General features: G+C 46.0%; 1 protein-coding gene and 1 long non-coding RNA gene across 7 annotated transcripts in view; one reads left to right on the top strand and one right to left on the bottom strand.

The window, feature by feature from the left end:
- dst (dystonin) overlaps positions 1–14,211 on the top strand; it is a 579,575-nt gene that overhangs the window by 90,503 nt on the left and 474,861 nt on the right. The window lies entirely within an intron of this gene.
- LOC140733343 (uncharacterized) overlaps positions 11,003–14,211 on the bottom strand; it is a 68,830-nt gene continuing 65,621 nt past the window's right edge. Inside the window, exon 3 of the long non-coding RNA XR_012100271.1 lies at positions 11,003–11,166. This is a non-coding gene — a long non-coding RNA (uncharacterized lncRNA). The remainder of the gene's footprint in view (positions 11,167–14,211) is intronic.

Genomic DNA, 14,211 nt, shown 5'->3' on the forward strand with positions numbered 1-14,211 from the left:
AATCTGGAGGGAAGGTGGACAGGTGTAGGAGCAGAATTAGGCCATTCAGACCGTCGAGTCTGCTCCACCATTCCTTCATGGCTGATCCCAGAACCCACTCAACTCCATAGACCTGCCTTCTTGCCAAATCCTTTGATGCCCTGACCAATGAGGAAATGATCAACTTCCACCTTAAATATACCCACAAACCTGGCCTTCAGCGCAGTCTGTGGCGGAGCATTTCACAGATTTACTACTCTCTGGCTAAAAAAAATCCTCCTTACCTCTGTTCTAAAAGGTCGCTCCTCAATTTTGAGGTTGTGCCTTCTAGTTCTGGATACCCCCACCACAGGAAACATCCTCTCCACACCCACCCTGTCTAGTCCTTTCAACATACTGCAGGTTTCAATGAGATCCTCCTGCATTCTTCTAAATTCCAGTGAGTGCAGGCCTAAAGCTGCCAAATACTCCTCATATGTTAACCCCCTCATTCCTGGAATAATCTTCGTGAACCTGCTCTGGACTCTCTCCGATGCTAATATTCAGCGATTCAGGAACAGCTTCTTCCCCTCAGCCATCCGACTCCAAAATGGAATTGAACCCTTGGACACTACTTCACTTTTTAAAAAATTTTGATACATAGTATATCTATTTTTGTATGATTTTTAATCTATTCAATATATGTATACTGTATAAAGTATACTGAATAAGATTTATTTATTTATTATTATTATTATTATTATTATTATTATTATTATTATTATTATTATTACCGGTATTTTATTTTTTCCTTTATTATGTATTGCACTGAATTGCTGCTACTACGTTAACAAATTTCACGTCACGTGCCAGTGATAATAAATCTGATTCTGGACTCTCTCCAATGACAGTGCATCCTTTCTGAGATATGGAGCCCAAAATTGTTGACAATACTCTAAGTGCAGCCTGACTAGTGTCTTATAAAGGCTCAGCATTATCTCCTTGCTTTTACATTCCATTCCTCTTGAAATAAATGCCAACATTGCATTTACCACCTTTACCACAGATTCAACTTGTAAATTAACTTGCTGGGAGTCTTGCACGAGGACTCCTAAGTCCCTCTGCACCTCTGATGTTTGAACCTTTTCTCCACATAGATAACAGCCTGCACTATTGTTCCTTTTACCAAAATGCATTATCATACATTTCCCAACACTGTATTCCATCTGCCAAGTTTTTGTTCATTCTTCCAATTTGTCTAAGCTCTGCTGAAGTTGCATTGCTTCCTCAGTACTACCTAACCCTCCACCTATCTTTATGTTGTCCGTAAACTTTGTCACAAAGCCATCAGTTCCACTATCTAAATCATTGACAAACAATGTGAACGGCAGCGGTCCCTATACTGACCTCTGAGGAACACTGCTAGTCACTGGCAGCCAACCAGAAAAAGGCTCCCTTAATTCCCACTTGCTGCCTCCTGCCTGTCAGCCATTCTGCTATCCATGCCAGAATCTTTCTTGTAATGCCATTTTGTTATTCAGCCTCAAGTGTGACATCAAACGCCACTTGAAAATCTAAGGTAAATGACATCCTCTGCCTCTCCTTTGTTCATCCTGCTTGTAATTTCCTCGAAGAACTCTAACAGATTTGTTAGGCAAGATTTCCCTTGACAGAAACCATGCTGACTTTGACTTATTTTACCATTAGTCTCCAAGTACTCCAAAATCTCACCCTTAATAATAGACTCCAACACTTTCCCAACCACTGAGGTTAGGCTAACTGGCCTATAATTTTCTTTCTTTTGCCTTCCTCCCTTCTTAAAGAGAGGAGTGGCATTTGCAATCTTCCAGGCCTCTGGGACCATGCCAGAGTCAAGTGATTCTTGAAAGATCGTGACCATCTTTGGCAACCTCTCTCAGGACTCTGGGATGTAGTCCATCTGGTCCAGGTGATTTATCCACCTTAAGACCTTTGCGTTTGCCTGGCACTTTTTCCTTTGGCATCCGACGCTCCTCAGTTGCCATGCTGTGATGTGATGTACCCAGGCAGTCTTTGTGCTCTGATTTTGGGCTTGGTTGCAGTCCTGCTTCTGTCCCTGTCCCTGACAAATTCTTGCCGGGCCACGAGTGAAGTCCTGTGGTAGCGTAGCAGTTAGCGCGATGCCACTACAACTGGGGCGTTTCAGAGTTTAGGGTTCAATTCTGGTTGCCATTATGTTTGGAGTCTTTGTATGTCCTCCCTGTGGAGTGAGTGGGTTTTCTTTGGGTCCTCCGGTTTCCTCCCACGGTTCAAAGACATACTGTGTGAGTTAATTGGGTCATTGTAAATTATCCTGTGATTAGGTTAGGGGTTATCGAGGGTTGCTGGGGCTCTGAGACTTGAAAGGCCAGAAGGGCCTATTCTGTGCTGTATTGCTAAATAAATTAATTAATGCAAAATGAATGTAGATTCCTGCCGAAACGTCAACTGTACTCTTTTCCATAGATGCTGCCTGGCCTGCTGAGTTCCTCCAGCATTTTACGTTTGTTGAAATGAATGAAAATACCGCGTGCTTCAGTTCACAAGAAGGCTTTTCTTTCTTTTCTTCCTCTTCCCACCATGAGAGGGGGCTGTGGTTCACACTGAAACCACAGGTCACCTACTTCAATCCTTGCTGCAGCTCTGGTGCAGGATTTATATTTTTACATTTCTGTTTTTATTGCTACCTCAGTGAGTTAGAACTGTTTTTTAAAATTTGTTGCATTGGTCACAAGCAGTAACAACAAGAGAATCCTTGTGAAAAAAATAAACCCCCATTGATATCCTTTCTCTTCAATTTGTTGGCGACCTGTCTTAAACTTTTAATGACCTGTAAATGTTGAATATTCATGTGTATTTTACATTAGGATGTCCAACGTTGTGCTGATATAGTTTAAAAGTGTCATTTTAGTGATTACATGTCCATGCATGGATTTAAAACAAACTGTTGAAATAGATCTTGATGAAAGGTCTCAGTGCAAAATATTGCCATTTATTCTCCTCCTTAGATGATGCCTGACTTGTTGAGTTTATGCAGCAATTTGTGTGTGTTGGGGTTGAAATTGGAATTGGTTGATAGATAGTGACTTAATTTTGTGTGCCATCTATACAAATCATTTCAAAACATAAATATACTGAGGTAGTACAAGGGAAAAGCCAATAAAAGAGTGTAGAATTTAATGTTAGTTATTGAGAAAACATGGTGCTGATAGCCAATATGACCATGCAAGAGCATGACGAGCTAGATTGTGAGGTTGAGTTAATTTTTACTGTACAAGATTTTTGCAGCAGTGAGGTAGAATTTGTCTTTGAGCTTTTTCATATTTTCAAGCTTTTATATCTTCTGCTCGATGGAAAATGGGGGAAAGAAAAGCAAATGTCTGGGGTTGGAGGGGTCTTTAGTTATGTCGACTGCAATTCTGAGAGAGCAGGAAGTGAAGACGGTGTCTGTGGAGAGGAGGCAGGTTTCCAGGATGATGGGACACCCTAGGCCTCAATGTGAGTCCGGGAGTTGGGGCGGTAGTTCAGTCTTTCCAGGTTTGAAGTTTGCTAAACTTGTAAGCAGATTCAACTTACTTCCTGAAAGGTGCGTGAAAGGCATTGTAACCTAGCAGCTTGTGACAACTGTTTCATGAGGAAACATGGGGTACTGAATGATGAGGGAATGGGGGAGCTGAATGATGAGGGAATGGAGGTGTTGAATGTTGAGGGAATGGAGGTGTTGAATGATGAGGGAATGGGTTGCTGAATGATGAGGGAATGGAGGGTGCTGAATGCTGAGGGAAGAGGGTGCTGAATGATGAGGGAGTGGGGTGCTGTATGATGAGGGAGTGGGGGTGCTGTATGATGAGGAAATGGGTTGCTGTATGATGAAGGACTGGGGTTGCTGAATGATGAGGGAATGGGGGTGATGAATGATGAGGGAGTGGGGTGCTGTATGATGAGGGAGTGGGGGTGATGAATGATGAGGGAATGGGAGTGCTGAATGATGAGCGAGTGGGGGTGATGAATGATGAGGGAAGGGGGTGCTGAATGATGAACGAGTGGGGGTGATGAATGATGAGGGAGTGGGGTGCTGAATGATGAAGGACTGGGGTTGCTGAATGATGAGGGAGTGGGGTTGCTGAATGATGAACGAGTGGGGGTGCTGAATGATGAACGAGTGGGGGTGCTGAATGATGAGGGAGTGGGGGTGCTGTATGATGAGGGAGTGAGGGTGCTGTATGATGAGGGAATGGGGTTGCTGAATGATGAACGAGTGGGGGTGCTGAATGATGAGGGAGTGGGGGTGCTGAATGATGAGGGAATGGAGGGTGCTGAATGATGAGGGAGTGAGGGTGCTGAATGATGAGGGAATGGGGTTGCTGAATGATGAACGAGTGGGGGTGCTGAATGATGAGGGAGTGGGGGTGCTGAATGATGAGGGAATGGAGGGTGCTGAATGATGAGGGAGTGAGGGTGCTGAATGATGAGGGAATGGAGGGTGCTGAATGATGAGGGAAGGGGTTGCTGAATGATGAGGGAGTGGGGGTGCTGAATGATGAGAGAGTGGGGGTGCTGAATGATGAGAGAGTGAGGGTGCTGAATGATGAGGGAAGGGGTTGCTGAATGATGAGGGAGTGAGGGTGCTGTATGATGAGGGAGTGGGGGTGCTGAATGATGAGGGAGTGGGGGTGCTGAATGATGAGAGAGTGAGGGTGCTGAATGATGAGAGAGTGAGGGTGCTGAATGATGAGGGAGTGGGGGTGCTGAATGATGAACGAGTGGGGGTGCTGAATGATGAGGGAATGGGGGTGCTGAATGATGAGGGAGTGGGGGTGCTGAATGATGAGGGAAGGGGTTGCTGAATGATGAGCGAGTGGGGGTGCTGTATGATGAGGGAAGGGGTTGCTGAATGATGAGCGAGTGGGGGTGCTGAATGATGAGGGAGTGAGGGTGCTGAATGATGAGGGAGTGAGGGTGCTGAATGATGAGGGAATGAGGGGTTGCTGAATGATGAGGGAATGGAGGGTGCTGAATGATGAACGAGTGGGGGTGCTGAATGATGAACGAGTGGGGGTGCTGAATGATGAGGGAATGGGAGTGCTGAATGATGAGCGAGTGGGGGTGCTGAATGATGAGGGAGTGGGGGTGCTGAATGATGAGGGAGTGGGGTGCTGAATGATGAGGGAGTGGGGTTGCTGAATGATGAACGAGTGGGGGTGCTGAATGATGAGGGAGTGGGGGTGCTGAATGATGAACGAGTGGGGGTGCTGAATGATGAGGGAATGGGGGTGCTGAATGATGAGGGAGTGAGGGTGCTGAATGATGAGGGAATGGGGTTGCTGAATGATGAGGGAGTGGGGGTGCTGAATGATGAACGAGTGGGGGTGCTGAATGATGAGGGAATGGGGGTGCTGAATGATGAGGGAGTGAGGGTGCTGAAAGATGAGGGAATGGGGTTGCTGAATGATGAGGGAGTGGGGGTGCTGAATGATGAGGGAATGGAGGGTGCTGAATGATGAGGGAGTGGGGGTGCTGAATGATGAGGGAGTGAGGGTGCTGAATGATGAGGGAATGGAGGGTGCTGAATGATGAGGGAGTGGGGGTGCTGAATGATGAGGGAATGGGGTTGCTGAATGATGAGGGAAGGGGTTGCTGAATGATGAGCGAGTGAGGGTGCTGAATGATGAACGAGTGGGGGTGCTGTATGATGAGGGAATGGAGGGTGCTGAATGATGAGGGAATGGGGTGCTGAATGATGAGGGAGTGAGGGTGCTGAGTGATGAGGGAAGGGGTTGCTGAATGATGAGGGAATGGAGGGTGCTGAATGATGAGGGAAGGGGGTGCTGAATGATGAGGGAATGGAGGGTGCTGAATGATGAGCGAGTGGGGGTGCTGAATGATGAGGGAAGGGGTTGCTGAATGATGAACGAGTGGGGGTGCTGTATGATGAGGGAATGGAGGGTGCTGAATGATGAGGGAATGGGGTGCTGAATGATGAGGGAGTGAGGGTGCTGAGTGATGAGGGAAGGGGTTGCTGAATGATGAGGGAATGGAGGGTGCTGAATGATGAGGGAAGGGGGTGCTGAATGATGAGCGAGTGGGGGTGCTGAATGATGAGGGAAGGGGGTGCTGAATGATGAGCGAGTGGGGGTGCTGAATGATGAGGGAAGGGGTTGCTGAATGATGAACGAGTGGGGGTGCTGTATGATGAGGGAATGGAGGGTGCTGAATGATGAGGGAATGGAGGGTGCTGAATGATGAGGGAGTGAGGGTGCTGAGTGATGAGGGAAGGGGTTGCTGAATGATGAGGGAATGGAGGGTGCTGAATGATGAGGGAAGGGGGTGCTGAATGATGAGGGAATGGAGGGTGCTGAATGATGAGGGAAGGGGTTGCTGAATGATGAGGGAATGGGGGTGCTGAATGATGAGGGAGTGGGGGTGCTGAATGATGAGGGAAGGGGGTGCTGAATGATGAGGGAAGGGGGTGCTGAATGATGAGCGAGTGGGGGTGCTGAATGATGAGCGAGTGGGGGTGCTGAATGATGAGGGAATGGGGGTGCTGAATGATGAGGGAATGGGGGTGATGAATGATGAGGGAATGGGGGTGCTGTATGATGAGGGAGTGGGGGTGCTGTATGATGAAGGAATGGGGTGATGAATGATGAGGGAATGGGGTTGCTGAATGATGAGGGAATGGAGGTGTTGAATGTTGAGGGAGTGGGGGTGCTGAATGATGAGGGAGTGGGGGTGATGAATGATGAGGGAGTGGGGTGCTGTATGATGAGGGAGTGGGGGTGATGAATGATGAGGGAATGGGAGTGCTGAATGATGAGCGAGTGGGGGTGATGAATGATGAGGGAAGGGGTTGCTGAATGATGAGGGAGTGGGGGTGCTGAATGATGAGCGAGTGGGGATGCTGAATGATGAAGGACTGGGGTTGCTGAATGATGAGGGAGTGGGGTTGCTGAATGATGAACGAGTGGGGGTGCTGAATGATGAACGAGTGGGGGTGCTGAATGATGAGGGAGTGGGGGTGCTGTATGATGAGGGAGTGAGGGTGCTGTATGATGAGGGAATGGGGTTGCTGAATGATGAACGAGTGGGGGTGCTGAATGATGAGGGAGTGGGGGTGCTGAATGATGAGGGAATGGAGGGTGCTGAATGATGAGGGAGTGAGGGTGCTGAATGATGAGGGAATGGGGTTGCTGAATGATGAACGAGTGGGGGTGCTGAATGATGAGGGAGTGGGGGTGCTGAATGATGAGGGAATGGAGGGTGCTGAATGATGAGGGAGTGAGGGTGCTGAATGATGAGGGAATGGAGGGTGCTGAATGATGAGGGAGTGAGGGTGCTGTATGATGAGGGAAGGGGTTGCTGAATGATGAGGGAGTGAGGGTGCTGAATGATGAGGGAGTGGGGGTGCTGAATGATGAGGGAGTGGGGGTGCTGTATGATGAGTGAGTGGGGGTGCTGAATGATGAGGGAGTGGGGGTGCTGTATGATGAGGGAGTGGGGGTGCTGAATGATGAGGGAGTGGGGGTGCTGAATGATGAGGGAGTGGGGGTGCTGAATGATGAGAGAGTGAGGGTGCTGAATGATGAGAGAGTGAGGGTGCTGAATGATGAGGGAGTGGGGGTGCTGAATGATGAACGAGTGGGGGTGCTGAATGATGAGGGAATGGGGGTGCTGAATGATGAGGGAGTGGGGGTGCTGAATGATGAGGGAAGGGGTTGCTGAATGATGAGCGAGTGGGGGTGCTGTATGATGAGGGAAGGGGTTGCTGAATGATGAGCGAGTGGGGGTGCTGAATGATGAGGGAGTGAGGGTGCTGAATGATGAGGGAGTGAGGGTGCTGAATGATGAGGGAATGAGGGGTTGCTGAATGATGAGGGAATGGAGGGTGCTGAATGATGAACGAGTGGGGGTGCTGAATGATGAACGAGTGGGGGTGCTGAATGATGAGGGAATGGGAGTGCTGAATGATGAGCGAGTGGGGGTGCTGAATGATGAGGGAAGGGGGTGCTGAATGATGAGGGAAGGGGTTGCTGAATGATGAGCGAGTGGGGGTGCTGTATGATGAGGGAGTGGGGGTGCTGAATGATGAGGGAGTGGGGTTGCTGAATGATGAGAGAGTGAGGGTGCTGAATGATGAGAGAGTGAGGGTGCTGAATGATGAGTGAGTGGGGGTGCTGTATGATGAGGGAGTGAGGGTGCTGAATGATGAGGGAGTGAGGGTACTGAATGATGAGGGAGTGAGGGTACTGAATGATGAGGGAAGGGGTTGCTGAATGATGAACGAGTGAGGGTGCTGAATGATGAGCGAGTGGGGGTGCTGTATGATGAGGAAATGCGGGGTTGCTGAATGATGTCTGGGAGAGTGAGGCCTAGTTGGATGATGTTATCTCCTGGAGATTAGTGGTCCCTCTGCAGCACAATTTGTTTCTCATGTGAGTACTGATTTTTGCTGATTCACAATAGCACAGTATTCTAGACTGGCAGCAGGCTCTTAAAACAATTGTTGCACTGTTGGCAGTTTTGTGTTCCTAATACAATTGCTGTCTAGTTTTTTGAATTGGTAACTGTTGACTAGTGATGCCAGTGGGCATGTAGACTGCAGCTTTGATAATGACAATGAGCTTCAATTGAGCTTGAAAAAACACCAGTGGCTCACTCTTAGTCTGATCTCTACTTTTTAACCTGTTTGACATGGGTGACCCTACCAAGAGATAAAGCATAAAGCCCTGACTCCAGCCAGCATAGCTCTCTGGGTCACTGAGGCAAGCAAGCCTCCAAACCACAACAAGATTGTGGTTCTCTTGGAGGATTTGGCTGGAATTATTGATGACAATAATTGATGACAAGATCACCAGAGGTAACCTCGTCTTTTACAGAGCCTTGAGATGTGTTGTCTGATCACAAAGCAGATGGTTGTTTGGTTTAACGTCACATCTACATGATGAACCTTATTGAGTAGTGACTCCTCACTGCTGCTCTTTAGAGCCCAGCTCAGCTCTGAATTGGGGTTAAACTCATATCCTTGTGACTCTATGTGATAGGCTCCCCCAACTGAACCCTGGTAAACATGACTACCTTTCTATCTTCTCATCTCCCACACTTAATCCTGCCAACCCTCCCTTCCGAAAACAAAATCTCTTCTCTACCGTAGATCCTTGAGCCAACTGGCGAAACCCTAGTCACTATATGCTTTCAATCGGATCTGAACCAGCTGGAAAAAAGGGCTGAAAAATAGATAGAATTAAATGCAGACAAGCGTGAGGTATTGCACTTTGGGAGGACAAAACAGGTTAGTACTGACATAGTGAACTGTAGGCCACTGAGGAGTGTGGGAAAACAGAGGGATCTGGAAAAACAGATCCAAAGATTCCTTAAATGGTGTCACAGGGATATAGAGTTGTAAAGAAAGCTTTTGGCACATTGGCCTTCATAAATCAAAGTACTGAGTATAGGAGCCGGGATGTTGAAGATTTTTATGTATTGCACTACATTGCTTTCACAATGTATTTCAGTGATAATAAACCTGACTCTGATATTGCATTGAATGCAGGTCCTTCCCAGTTAACAAGCATCTGACTGATGGACAGTCTATTCATACAAATGAGCTCTGGAAAACTGTTGGGATGGGCCAGTTGCTGAGGGACTGAGGCATCTTCTGCCATGCAGGAACTTGGCCCACAGCCCCATTTCTCACTTGCTCCGAATTTTTAGAGTTATGAACAATTCTTAAGAAAGGAAATCTGCAGAAGACCTGTAATACTATTCTTCAAATACTTACTTACTTCCCTTTACACTGTTGTCATTTAGGGCAGTCATGAAGGTCCTCCATCTCTGTCTGTCCAAATAGTCACAGACAGATATAGAAGGATCCTTAATTGTTGTTTCCTTAACAATTTTGTTTTACCATTTGTGGTTGTTAGGCCTGGAGGACTGGTGGACCACTCTTAATCTGACCTCTACCCTTTGATCTGTTTGGTATGGTTGACCCTACCAAGAGCCACAAGGCCCTGACTCCAGCCAACACAGCTCCCTCGGTCATTGAGGCACATAAGCCTCCAAACCCTATGACAAGGTGATGGTCCTCTTGGAGGATTCTTCAAATAGTGTTGGCCATTCTTTTGCATTATCAGAAGAGGCGAGACAACCTGCATTTGCACCTTGAAGGTGGTACTTAAGGAATATCTATATTCTTTCAGCACCCCACAGTCTATCAGCTCAGTTACGTCTCAAGGGTGGGACTTGAAACCGTGACTACCTGCCAAGCAGGCTGCGAATGTTTATTGCACGAGTCCTGGTTGATGCAATTACTTGGTGGAAATGTCTGTACATGTAGTCATTTTAGTTTTTGCTTCTTTTCTATTTAAGGGTGTGGTTGTCTCTACTTGAGAGTTGGACAGGACTAGTAATGCTAACCAAGGTTTGCAGTAGAAAATGGAAAAGTATTTCAGTATTTTTCATTTTAACATGCGCAACAAGAAATGCTGTATTATTCTGTGCTGTTGATTTATTGCTGCTTTCAATTTTGCAGCAGATGAGTTTTTTTTATCCAAAATGAGTCAGCTTTTTTTATTGTCCTTGGAACCAAAATGCACGTGTAAGGATAATTATAAACTAAACAGCAACATGCACTTCAATATTCAATTTGATTTGTCACATGTACATTAAACATACAGTGAAATGTATCATTTGTGTTAACAACCAACACACCTGAGGGTGTGCTAGGGAGCCCACAAGTGTGGCCACACATTCCTGTGCAAACATAGCACGCCCGAAATGCTCGGCAGAACAACACGGAACACAGCGGGGCAGATCGACACGGAACACAGTGAGGCAGATCGACACGGAACACAGTGAGGCAGAACATAACAAGAAACAAACAACTACAGCAAAACAAGCCTCATTTCTCCCTCCCTCCCATGCACATACACAGTCCTTTAAACCGAGGACACCTCCAGCTCCAGATTTCAGTGACTTAGGTCTACAGACACCAGGCTGAACCTTCCCAGTGGACTCACCCAGAGATCTGCAGACTCAGCTCTGACCAGTGGGTCTCGACTGCCGGACTTCAATCGAACCCTCGGTCCTTGATCCTCAACATTCATTGGAAGATGATGCAATCATCTGAATACTCGGGCTTGAACTCCAGTCTTATTGATTTGCGAATTCAGGGGATGTTCCAACGTCTGAGATCTGACCACGGAAGTATTGTTTAAACAACATTTCTATTAAGTAGAAATCTACGAAATGTCCATTTTCAACAAAGATGCAACGGTTTGTAAATGAAAACAACATAGGTATTTTTATATTGCCCTTATAACTATGGTGCAAGTCTGGAAGCACTTTATAGTCAATGTTAGGGGATCAAAGAGATTATGGGACAGATGAGAGATTCAAGACTGTTTAATGTCATTTTCAGTATACAAGTGTAAAGAAGAACAAAATAATTGTTACTCCAGATAGGATATAGCACAAAAAAGATAAAGAACACAATAATAAAAATATCACAATAAATATAATTACGTAGGATAGCTTATATCCATAAAGTGATGCTAGGCACATGAGTATCTGTGCAAAAGGTGACTGACAAGAAATACTAAAGTAGTGGGTGGAGGGGTGGGTCAGCCTTGCTGCTTGGGGAAAGGAACCGTTTTCCAGTCTGGTGGTCCTGGCGTGGATGCTGCATAGCCTCCTTCCTGATGAGAGTGGGGCAGACAGTCCACCAGCAGGGTGGGTGGGATCCTTCATGATGTTAACAGCCCTTTTCTGGTACCTTTGACAACAAATTTCCACATTAGGCCACTGTGAGACGTGGAGTGGAACCTGAGAAATCTTGTGAGCCTGCTGCCATTGTCCTTCAAGATAATGGAGGTTGTGGGTTGACTGGATCTCTTCAGGCAGGTTGGACTATTAAGGGAATGCTTAGCTCTCTGCTCAGTCATACCTTGATGAACTGGTTACACTGGGGAGGGGAATCTCCTCAACTATCCTGTGCAAATTTGAAATGTTTGCATTTTCCACTTAAGTTATCGAGGGATCAGTGTAATCTCTTTGTTAATCCCACAACATTTAGAAATAACAGAGGGTTTGTGTGTCTCTACTTTTATTTCAGTGGTAACATTGTGCACTGTTGTCAGCAACCAGTCTTATGCAATGATCACCCTTCATCCCCATTGACTGTCAGCAGCAATGTAATTTCGTTCACCCAATCACGTGGACAGACCAAAGGTAATGGAATGTGCTCCCCAAAATACGGTTAAATATTATCGATCTATCCTTTGCTCAAAACCCATTATACATAAAATGCCCCTGAAGCAAAAAATAATGGAAGGGCTGAGAGATGATGTCCGGCATTGAGGATACCTTCAAAAGGCAGTAATCTCAAGAAGGGGATGTCCATCATGAAGGACCCTCACCATCTGGGACATGCCCCCTTCTCATTGCTACCATTAAGGAAGAGATACAGAAGCCTGAAGACCCACACTCAATATTTTATGTAATGATGAAAGGCCAGAGAGATGAAGTCCAAAAGTTTCTTGAGATATCAGAGCAGTTTTGGAAGCACACCAACAAAGTCAAAATGGAGAAGTATTCTTGAAAGTCAAGATATTCAAGGTGGCTTTGTTCACTTAGCCAGCTACTTCAAGAGCATGCCCTCCCTACCACTGAGGTACCTCAAGAAAGCATTAAGGCACCTCACCACCTGGGATATGCTCTCTTCTCATTACTGTCATCAGGAAGGAGGTACAGCAGCCTAGAGACCCACACTTTGTTTTAGGAACAGCTTCTTTGCTTCTGCCATCATATTTCTGAATGGTCCATGAGTACTACCTTCCTGTTCCTCTTTTGCACTATAAGATATAGGAGCAGAAGTAGGCCATTTGGCTCATCGAGTCTGCTCTGCCATTCAATCATGGGCTGATCCAATTCTTCCAGTCATCCCCAGTTCCCTGCCTTCTCCCCATACCCTTTGATGCCCTGGCTAATCAAGAACCTATCTATCTCTGCCTTAAATACATTGAATGACTTGGCCTGTACTGCTGCTCATGGCAACAAATTCCACAGATTTGTCACCCATCTCAGTTCTAAATGGACGTCCTTCAATCCTGAAGTCATGCCCTTTGTCCTAGAATCCTCTACCATGGGAAATAGCTTGCCATATCTAATCTGTTGAGGCCTTTTAACAGTCGGAATGTTTCTATGAGATCCCCCCCTCATTCTCCTGAACTCCAGGGAATACAGCCCAAGAGCTGCCAGATGTTCCTCATACGGTAACCCTTTCATTCCTGGAATCATTCTTGTAAATCCTCTCTGAACCCTCTCCAATAGAGCCTTAACATCACATCTCTGTCCTTATATTCTATTCCTCTAGAAATGAATGCCAACATTGCATTCGCCTTCTTCACAACCGACTTAACCTGGAGGTTAACCTTTTGGGTATCTTGTACAAGGACAAGGGCTCCCAAGTCCTTTTGCATCTCTGCATTTTGAATTCTCTCCCCATCTAAATAATAGTCTGCCCATTTATTTCTTCCACCAAAGTGCATGACTATACATTTTTGCCACTTCTTTGCCCATTCCCCTAAACTATCTAAGTCTCTCTGCAGTCTCTCTGTTTCCTCAACACTATCCGCTCCTCCACCTATCTTTGTGTCATCGGCAAATTTAGCCACAAATCCATTAATACTGTAGTCCAAATCATTGACATACATCATAAAAAGCAGCAGTCCCAACACCGACCCCTGTGGAATGTTGTTGACTTATGAAGAACTGGGAAAGTCAGTGGTCTGCTGTTAGAAAATAGATCACGGGGAAGTAAGTGGGGAAATGGAAGTAAATGGATTGCCCCGAGAGCTGGCATATGCCCAATGAGCCGAATGGTCTCCCTTGCTGTTGGGAAATACGAGAAAGGTTTGTCCTTGGACAATGGAATGGAAACATGGCTGTGAGCAGAGTGAACTCCATTCTAAAACTCCCAGAGTCAGCAAAGTCAGATTGGCAAAAATGACAAAATGTCCCGACTCTCAACGTACTATATTAAAAAATTGGGAAAGAGTCAGGCTACTTAAAAAAAGATTTTTAAAAATAAGAATGCATAAATCTCTTAAATGTTAATAAGCAGAAAAAATTGAAGAAAAAAGCATTTAAATTTACTGCTATTACCCAAAACCTGTGCTGCTGCTGTAAGTAGATTTTTCATTGTACCTATGCATATGCTGATAAACTGGACTTTGTCTC

This window comes from Hemitrygon akajei, chromosome 9 (assembly GCF_048418815.1).
Source record: "Hemitrygon akajei chromosome 9, sHemAka1.3, whole genome shotgun sequence".
NCBI lineage: Eukaryota > Metazoa > Chordata > Chondrichthyes > Myliobatiformes > Dasyatidae > Hemitrygon > Hemitrygon akajei.